Below are 10,670 nucleotides of genomic sequence, written 5' to 3'. Positions count from 1 at the left end.
TGTAAATCAATGGATGTGTAACTGATGTGATTCTGCAATCTGTGTATGGGGTGAAGGTGGGAGTTCATAACCCACTTGAATCAAAGTGTGGAATATGATATGTCAAGAAATTTGTAATGTTTTGAACAACCCACAATAAAAAATAAAAAAATAAAAAAAAATTTAAAAAAAGAAATATAATACCTTTAAAATGAGAAATTAAAAGTGAAGATCTGTATAATATTGATCCTAAGTCATTTTTTGTTAGGGAGTTGTAGGTAAATTCTGGCATACATAAATCCTTAAGCTCTTATAGATTGCCAATCAGAATTTGGAATAATACACAGAATCAATTGTTCATCTTCAAATGTTAATTTTAATTTTTGACAAATTGGGTACTAGCAAGTAAGTTTAGTTGGTCAAATTTAAAGTAGAAAATCTTTATCTCATCCAAGCACAAAGAAACAGAAAAGGCTCACTGAAAGTAACACTGATGCATTAAATTCTGAACAAATAACAGTATATTCTGTTTGAAATTGTTTCTGACTTTCTTTCATCTATGCCATAGCTCCTCTGAGATTTAGTAGCCCCTTTAATTCACATCATTGTCCTTGAAATTATCAACTTCCAGATGAAGCTAACACCCTTGACTTATCAGAGTCACCTGTGGGTTTATGAAGAATTTGTACCAAGCAAAAAAATAGGTAATTAATTTTCCATGATCAACTATGCTACTAATTTTATGATACAGTCCTAGATTGTTTTATGTTCCCATGGGGCTTACAGGTGACCTAAACTAGTCCTCTTATGTGATGTTGAAATAGCCTTACTGATATCATTTTCCTAGATTTATAATGGAGATTTACATAACATCTTTTCAGATTAAGTTAAAACAAAACATGGGTCGCACTTAGATTAAATTTGTTTAAAAAAACACTGAAAACAAGATACATAGGAAAGAGCATTCAATGGGTTTATTAATTAGGTAGTTGCTGATAATTAGTTACAGTAACATTTATTTTCAAAGAAAGAGAAATCCAGAAGCACCTCTATTCAACAGTTGAACTCCACTAATGCTGAAGTTCCTGTGATTCTTTTGTCCTTTCCCTAATGATTACATAATGGTTATTTTTATTCTCAGCCTCATATTGGAGAAATAAAGGACCGAGGTAAGGAATAGCCCTATTAAGAAGGGAAACATGTATCTAAGTATCCTGTTTCAGATTTAAATCTTTTCACCCAGAGCTGTTACATGGTCATACTTGACTTGGGAGATAGATAGGAGAAACAAAATGGAAAAAGAGTTTTTGAGAGGTCAACCAACATTTCCTAACATGGGGGAATGCAGCAGTACACAGTTCTGGAATCTCATGATCCTGGACTGTATCTTAGTTCTATCTCTTACTAGTTCAGTGACTTTGGGAACAACCCCCAAAGCTTACTAAAACTCAATTTTCTTACATGTATACACATGCACTATAAATTCCCAATGCACTTTATCAGGATAGGTTAACAGCCCAGAGGAAAAGTTGTATGGGCTTTTGTTGAACTTCGGCTCCCTAAGGAGCCAGATGCTAATGTCACTGTCCACTCAGGTATGCTTCTGCCAGGGTCGATGCAGTGGCTAGGTGCTAAAGCAATGTCCTTTTTAGTCCTTGGATTTACATTACCATCCCAGAAGTTTGTACACTAACAATCTTTGTGTTTCCACTTAAGGGAATGTTAAGTACTGAATTTTCTTAGTTTCTGAGCAAATTTACCTTGAAAGAGGTCTGAGTTTCTTGTGGGAAGAATGAAGTGTCCCTGTGTTTCTACGTGTCTTGCCTCGGAGAACAGTTTTGTTGCACTGCCTCATGAGGTGGTTTTGAGAATAAAATGAGAGAATGCATGCTCATCAATATAAAGAAACCAAACTTGTGGGAATTAAAAATACCCATTCTGATTCCTGTTCTTAAAATTGTATTGTTTAGAAGAATATTAGGACCATTGTTTGCCTGTTGCTCTCCTCCACAGTGCACACAGAGGTTGGAAGAACAAAGGAGAGAAAGAGGAATATATTAGCGATATACTTATAACTTATGTTGTTGATGCACTACATATATGATCTAGGAAAAAAAAATCAAGATGGAGCAGCATTCTTTAGGGGCACTTATGAAGGGCCATTGCTAATCAAATCTCCAGACATGTCAGCAGCTGAACTTTGAACTAGTCTGTAGATAAACCTACCCAAGTATGTGAGTTGACCTTTCAAAAGACTGTTAACCTCCGCTGACCTTCTGTACAATGGACTCCTGCCCCCAAACTACTGAGATTGAAACCACACCCAGTCCCTTTCTTACAGGACAACTTTGGCTTTTGCCAGCACCAATCATAATTCCTGACCAACAAGTAATTGTCAACCCCCTGTGATTTAATGTTATAAATTCATTTTGTAAAACCTTTGGGACTATTTCCAAGACTGCTTGAATTTTTGTTTTCCTGGAGTGAAATCTGAATTAGCCCCAAATAAATGTAATTTTTTTTTGTTCTCAACTAGGTTGATTTTATTCTTAGTCAACACTGTTGTTCTTAGACTTAATAAAACACATAAGATTTCCTTCTCAAAAGTTTCATAATTGTATTTCAATTTCTCTAAGGCTTACAGGCTCTGGGGTATAAGAGGAAATTCATGTTTCCTCTACCTATCCCTAATATTATCTTAGAAATATATATCTTCATTTATATATCTTCATATGTATATTCATATGTGAATATATATATGCCTGTGTGTGTGTATATATATGTATGTATATGTGTGTGTGTATGTGTGTGTAATATATATCTTTATTCCTGTCCAGAGTTCCTAATATCTCCATAGTTCCCTAAGAGATAAGAATAGTTAAGGGAAAAGGAGTGCCTTTTATTATTAAGCCTCTTTCATCCATGCCTGAGTTTGCACTGAAGTGACTTTTGGAAAGTCCCTATTGTCAGAGGAACCAACGATGTGATTAGACGGCTGGAACTCTACTCTGCAACCTCTGGGGAGAGGAGTGCTGTAAATTAACTTAATCACCAATGAGATAATCTATCCTATGGGTCCAGATGTGTGACTCTGATAAAACAATTCCTTACCATGTTCAATGCCTAAGTTTAATCCTCAGCAAAACAAAAGGTTAAAAAAAAACGTATTTTACAAAATCATGCCTGTGTAACAAAACTTACATTAAAATCCCAAAGGATATGTCTCAGCTTCCAGGTTTATGAACACATGAAGGTAGTGCCTGGAGGGTGGTGGGCCAGGAGAGAACATTGAAGCTGTGTCTCTTCTCCATCATATCTTCGTGATTCATCTTTTCCATTTGACCATTCCTGAATTGAACCCTTGGTAATGATTTGGTAAATACAGAATGTTTCCCTAAATTCCTTAATCCATTCTAGTAAATTATCAAACCTGAGGAAGAAATCATGGGATCCCCCAATTTGTAGTTGTTCAGGTAAGAACACAAGTGATAACCTGGATTTCCAACTGGCACCTAAAATGGGAAGAAATCCTGTGAGACACAGCCCTTATTTAGCCTAAGAGCTAAGCAGCAGCCCCAGTAAACGGTGTCAGAATTGAATTTAATTATAGGTCACCCAGTTGTGTGCTGGAAAATTAAGTTAAATTTTTATGAGGAAAAATCCCACACATCTTCTTTCAAAAGTGAAGTATTGAAAGTTAGTATAGAGGAAATAGTTTTGTTGTAGAGAAGTTTTATCTTTTGTTCTTTTCCTCAGAACATCTTAGGTTCATTGGCTTGGATTAGTCAAGTTTCCCAGAGGCCAATTTCAACTAGCATGATAATTAAGTTCCTTTGGCTTTAAGCTTTTCACAAAACAAGATAACATAAAATAACCTGATGGTCACAATATTTTCAATTGTTCTCTTTTTATTCTTTTATTGGTTCTTTTCATGTCATATATAAACATTACAGTAGAATTCACTTTGATATAATTATATAAGCATGGAATATATCTTATTCTAATTAGGACCCCCTTCTTACAGATGTACATGATGGTGGGATTCACATGTACATTCATATGTGTACATGGGAAAATTATTTTGAATTCATTCTATCTTATCCCCCTTCCCTTCATTCCCTTTTGTCTAACCTACTGAATATCTAATTCTTCCCCTCACCCCCACTTATTGTGGGTTAGCTTCCACATATCAGCAAAAACATTTTGACCTTTTAAATGATGGTTAACACTCCATGGAAGTTGTTTTTGTTTCAGAAAAGGTCCTCCAGGGAAACTTACAAGGAACTAGCCCAAATCATAAAGTCACTTTTGACCCACTATTTAGGTAACCTAGAGTAACCTTTGCTCATTATAAAAATTCTCTACCCAGAGCTGTTCCTGGCCACCATTTTTTATTTTTATTTATTTTTATTTTTTTTATTATTAGTTGTTCAAAACATTACATAGCTCTTGACATATCATATTTCATACATTTGATTCAAGTGGGTTATGAACTCCCATTTTTCCCCCGTATACAGATTGCAGAATCACATCGGTTACACATCCACGTTTCATGCAACGTATGTCCATGACCTGAGCTTGCTCTACATGTGATGAGTCTTTCCTATATGAATAAGTTTTGTAATAAAAGCCCCTTGATTTATTTATTCAAGGAGGCATTGCTTTGAGAATTATCTCCATTGCACTTCTTACTGGCAAGTAATAAAACTTTTTTCACTCTTATCTCCTGGTCGTGCTTATTGGCTTTTCATTCACCAATTGGCAAACACCCCGTGTTCAGTTACATCCTGACTAAGCAATGAACAGATGACCACATAGGAGAAAAATATTTGGCCTCTCTAAAACAGAAAAAAAAATTCTACCTCAAATTTAAAAAAAATAAAATGTTTTGGAACATGATTAAAGAGCAAATAAAATGTAACAGACATATCCATGTTATGGGAGTTTATTTTCTGGAGAAATATTTTTCAAAATCCATAAATTTATGTTTGTCTCAGTGTCTCTTAACTAATTAAAAATATACACATGTGCAAAGATTACATAAAAGCATTTCAGCAGTGGTCAAAACAATCTAAATTACAGAAAAAAATTAAGAAATTGTTATGGTTTAGTTGTGGTGTCTCCCAAAAACTCACACATGAGACAATGCAAGAAGGTTTGGAGGAGAAATGATTGGGTTATAGCCTTGACCTAATCAGTGAATTAATAATCCCTGCTGGGATTCACTGAGTGGTAACTGAAGACAGTTGGGGTGTGGCTGGAGGAAGTGGCTCATGGTGGGTGTGGCTTTGAAGTATATATTTGTATCTGGCAAGTGGAGTCTCTCCCTGCTTCCTGATCACCACTTGAGCTGCTTCCCTACACCACACTCTTCTGCCATGATGTTCAGCCTTACCTTGAGCCCCAAGGAGTAGACCCTGTCTATGGATGGAGACCTCCAAAAATGAGCCCCTAAATAAACTTTTCCTCCTCTAAAATTGTTCTGGCTGGGTCCTTTAGTCACAGCAATGAAAAAGCCAACTAAAACAGAATTGTACACTAATTCATTTGATAAAATATTATACAGTCATTAAATGAAAGATTTTCACATAACTTTTTTTTCTAAATAGGAATATCCTACAGGTAATAGAAAATTAGAATAAAGAAGTATATGTTTTCTAAAAAGTACTATATGTGAACAGAATAAGAATCTAAAGGAAAACACCTCAATGTTTAATTGGATGTTTCTAGATTGTGACATTATTTTTTTCTAATTCTCTAAATTTTCTTCATTGAACAAATAAGCATTTGGAATCTTAAGAATACAGTAGGCTTGTTCTGGAAGCTGAACTGGATTCATAGAATAGCAATTTCAGGGAACTTCAAGACACTAAGTCCATCTATTTAGTAGTCTGCCTCAGAAGAGAGGAGGGTAAGTTCCGAAGGGTAAGTTAGAAATCCTCAAGTAACGAAAAGTTGAACAAAATCAGTACAAATGTCCCTTTTAGTTCTAGGTTTGAGCCAAGAACTATAAAAAATTTCATTTTAATGGTTTAAGGTTAATGGTTTTGACTTTCATGTCAATTATTGAAATATTTTAATCATTGTTATTTTCTTTGCTGTGGATAAATTATTGAAATATTTTAATAATTATTGTTATTTTTTATGCTGTGGATAAATGAATGTTATATGTAGTTTAAACTCAAATATACTTTCTATATGTGATTATTCTATTTCAATATGGTGTCAGGAATAACATTTTTAGTTCTCTGAGGACCTGGTCTTAAATCATATTTACTTCTCTTATATAGCTTTAAGAACATGTACTTAAGTTGCTTTATATATCATTAGAACTAGGTATTGTGTTCCAGTTGGATGGAACTATTGCCTTAGAACTGTTAAGACTCAGGAATCTGGAATATCTTTCTCTCCATTCTAATTGGTTTCCACTTATTTTCCCCATTTTTATATTATTGGAAGTAGACATGGCATAAATTTATAACTTAAAAAATATTTTTTTTCTTTTGCTTTGCTCAGTAACCTTGATGAATTGTTCTTTGGATTGAATAAATTTTTTGGCTAAGAAAATTATGTGAAGAAGATTTCCCTTAGCTAAAATCTCATGATCCACTTGTGTTAATTTTCATATATAGTGTCACTTTGGCCTGGGAAGAGTTTTCTTTGAGACACCGTTCCCATGTTTCTGGTAAGTTCATCGCTTCCCTCTGTCCTTGGCTTATTTTTTGCATGTTTCTGCCCATTTTGTTGTGACTAATTGGGAAAAGTCTGTTATCAAATAAGTAAATAGCTGGTAATTCTTTGTTTCATTTGTCAACTTTAAAGGAGAAGAAAGGTATTTATGGTTGTGACTTCTGTAATAAGTGGAGGTCTCACGTTAAACCTTTGTAAGGTATAATATTCATAATATTTTCATTTTTATAGCATCTAAATGCATATTTCTGGTTTTCAGGATACTTGTTATATTGTTTAAATTTCAAGCCTGAGATAAATCAACTTTGAAACAGGAAAAGTTTATTTTGGCTCACAATTTGGGGAGTGCATGGCAGAATTCCTTATCTTACAGTTGAAAGTAAAAGAGAAGAGGAAGAAGAGTCCTATCATCCCTTTAAAAGGCATGACCCCAGTGATCTAAGACTTCCTACTATACCTTTTTCAAGGTTTGAACCACCTTTCAATAGTGGACTAAACTTTAATACATGGGTCTTTGGAGGTCATTCCAGATCTAAACTATAGCACTTGGAATATTATAAGTAGTAGACAATTTTTGTCCCGAGCATAAAAATAATTTTTATCTTTTGGAATTCCTTAATGTATTAACATTAAGAGTAATTTGTCCTTTTTATAAAAAACTTGTTTGATAGTTAGCTCATATATATTAGGTATAATTGGATTTTTGAAAGATATGGTTTGTCCAGTGTTCTTGTGGTTAGAGCAAAGGAGCTGATAACATTATGGAAACTGAGAATCATTGCACATTATAGAAATTGGGCACCATATAGGAAACTTTGCCATTATTTTTAATTCTGAAAAGTTATTAGAATTGCTTCAATCATTAAATTTAATCCATTCTCATTTCCAAAAAATTTTGACACATTTTGCTTTCCCCCATTCAATTATTATTTAGTATCTATCTTTTGGTCTTTTGACTATGTTATTTGGAATACAACTGGAAAAGCATTTCTACTAAAAAAATTTACTTAATTAGTCTGATAATATGAGAAGTGTTAGAAGAAAGTAAGAAGACATTTACATCAAGTACAAGTTATATCAAAGTATACGTTAAAGAATGAAAATCAATATAAATTTAGTCCTATAACTATTCAGATTATCAATAAATGGGTTTGAACATATGCAAAACCTTGTTCAAGGTACTAAGAATTTGCAATGAAGAAGACAATCTCTGCTCTAATACTTACCACTGAATGAGGAAGATAGTCAATAATTAAAAAAACTCATAAAAATAAAAAAATTATTATAAAGGGAAAATATAGCATTCAATGAAAGTATATAATGGAGGAATTTGACTGGATTGATGGTCAGCACAAATGGAAATCTAGGAAAACTTGGATATCTCTGTTCTCTTGTAGCAAAACTCCATGGAAGTTATTCTTATTCACTGTCTACCCTTATCCTTCCCATTTTTTCTTCTTAAATGCATTCCCATAGGAATTTCTTGCCCAACATTCCATGGACATTGTTCTTGATAAAACTACCAATGATTTCCATAAGTCCAGTAGTCACTTTTCAGTACTAACACTGGCATTTGACAGAGTTGAACTCTCCTTCATTCTTAAATCTTGTCTTGGCTTCCAGAAAACCCTTTTTCTTGGCTCTCCTCATACTTCTCTAGACCCCTTCAAAGTTTCTTGTCTGTAGTTTTTCATTTTTTTCTATTATTGAAGTGTCTGAGGCTGAGGTGTCCCAGGACCCAGTCCTTAATTCTCTTTTCTTCTCTCCCTATACCTACTAAGTGATGTCACCTAACTCCTAACTGTAAATGACAGCTATATTCAGGTAGCTCCTGAATTTATCTCTGGCCTTAACTTTTTACTGAATCCTGGCACTGTATATCCAATTGCATCCCATTCTACACAGTTATCCACTAAGTATCTCAAACTTAACATCACTAAAATTGAATTCAATTTCCTACCTTTGCCTCCAAATTTTTCTTCCACTCATAGTTCTATCTCAGTAAATAACAACTCCATTTTAGTAATTAATTGCTCAAGCCATTAAATTTGGTCATCTCTGACTTCTCATAGTCCCTATTAAATGTAGTTAATGTGTGAGTCTTTCAGCAAAGTAGATCTAGAACCCAACCACTTCTTAACAATTCCCTTAGATCATTCTGGTACAAACCTTCCTTTAGTCAACAGACTAAAATATTCCTCATAATGTTCAATTTGATCATCTTAAATGGGAATAATTCAGATCATGTTACTTCTCTGTTTAGAATCCCCAATGTTTTCCCTACTGATTCACAGCTAAAGTTCTTATAATGCCTACCCATGCTACATGATTTGGCTCTTGACTGCCTCTTTGATGACTTTTCCAAACATTTTCCCCCAAATTCTCACTCTATACCAGCCATGCCAAACTTGATTTCTGTTCAGCCACACCAAGCATGCCCTACTGTTGAATCTCTGAAATCTCACCTATGCCTGGTAAATAGCCAGTGCTTGATATATAGTTGTTTGAATGAAGGAAATAATGTTTCAATTGAGATTAGGAGTAAAGAATAAGGAGGTAGTTTCTTAGCTAAGAGAATCTGTGAGAAATGCATTTAGCTTATGTGAATCCCCTGACTGCTAAAGCATGAGTTAGGAGTTAACTCAGGAAAGAGATTGTCACTACATATATTCAAAAATTTTTTTTCAGATAAACATAGAAAATCTTCAGGGCAGGCAGGGTGTGGTGGTACCTGCCTGTAATCTCAGATACTCAGGATGCTGAGACAAGAGGATCACAAGTTCAAGATCAGTCTCAGCAACTTAGTGAGACCACATCCAAAAATAAAAAGAGCTGGGGATGTAGTTCAGTGGTAGTGTTCCTGAGTTCAATCCCCAGAACTGGGAAAAAAAGAAAAAAGAAAACCTTCAGTGCAGACATGTTTCTCATGACAGAAGAAATTATAATGGACTTAAACCCCATGTGTGAGGTTTATTAAAGATCTGAATTGTTCATATTTTTAGAATTGCAGATTAAAATATGCATTAAAATTATGGTATATCTGTGTGAATAAGAAATAGATGGGCCTGTGGTTGTGGCACAGTGGTAGAGCACTCACCTAACACATGCGAGGCCCTGGGTTTGATCCTCAGCACCACATAAAAATAAATTAATTAATTAAAGGTAATGTGTCCAAGTACAACTAAAAATAAATATTTAAAAAATAGAGCCATTAAAATGTATATGTAATTTTAGTAGCATGGGAAAATAGTCATAATAAAGTAGGGGAAAAGGTTATAATAGTGAAAAATAGCATACAGTGTTTAAAAAAAATTATATATATATAACATAGGAAAATGCCTTATAAGATTTACTTAAAAACACAAATATTCATTATGTAAAGGATGGGACTACAGGAGACTTTTTATCTTCTTTGAAATCTATTTTCAAAATTTTTCTAATGAACATGTGTTAACTTTATAATCAGAATATATATAATGAATTTTATGTAAATAAATTAGATGAATTGACTCTGAATAATCTTATTCTAGATTCCAAGAGAGTAAAAGTCAATGGTAATGATAAGGGAAGACAATAGGAAATAAGAAATCCGTGATACAGAATTTGACTTGGCTTTGGTTACCTGTTTTTATGGAAATATAGTTGGGACTATCCCTGCAGGTATACATCATCTAGTAAGTAGTGTGATCTGACTTTGATCAGAAACTTTCAAATGTTTATGGCCTGAAACTTGTTGCTTTATAGTAAAATAGGAACTCATACTAATTTTCTTATCAACTTCGGGGGAATTGGGGACCTGAGGCAGATCAAGGAATATAGAATAAGTACTAAGTACATAGCTCTTTTATCTAGTGAATGGGTAAAAAAGCTCCCATCATTTGGCCTATGGGAATCTTTCTATTTGAAGACTGTTCATTGCCATGCTTTTCTTATCTATTATACCTTTCAGATTACGCATACATTGTCTTTTTTATTTTTTGTTGGATCATTGCATTATGATA

At 33.9% G+C, this 10,670-nt stretch overlaps 2 long non-coding RNA genes across 3 annotated transcripts in view; one reads left to right on the top strand and one right to left on the bottom strand.

Moving 5' to 3' along the window:
- LOC125616634 overlaps window positions 1-6,669 on the top strand; it is a 12,507-nt gene extending 5,838 nt beyond the window's left edge. The window contains exon 4 of the long non-coding RNA XR_007347357.1: window positions 6,612-6,669. This is a non-coding gene — a long non-coding RNA (uncharacterized LOC125616634). The remainder of the gene's footprint in view (window positions 1-6,611) is intronic.
- The window catches only part of LOC125616632, a 54,855-nt gene that overhangs the window by 12,557 nt on the left and 31,628 nt on the right, over window positions 1-10,670 (bottom strand). The window lies entirely within an intron of this gene.

This window comes from Marmota marmota, unplaced genomic scaffold (genome assembly GCF_001458135.2).
Source record: "Marmota marmota marmota unplaced genomic scaffold, marMar, whole genome shotgun sequence".
In the NCBI taxonomy this organism is placed as follows: Eukaryota; Metazoa; Chordata; class Mammalia; order Rodentia; family Sciuridae; genus Marmota; species Marmota marmota.
Note: the sequence above shows the minus strand (reverse complement) of the source record. Positions and strands in the feature narration are given on the sequence as shown.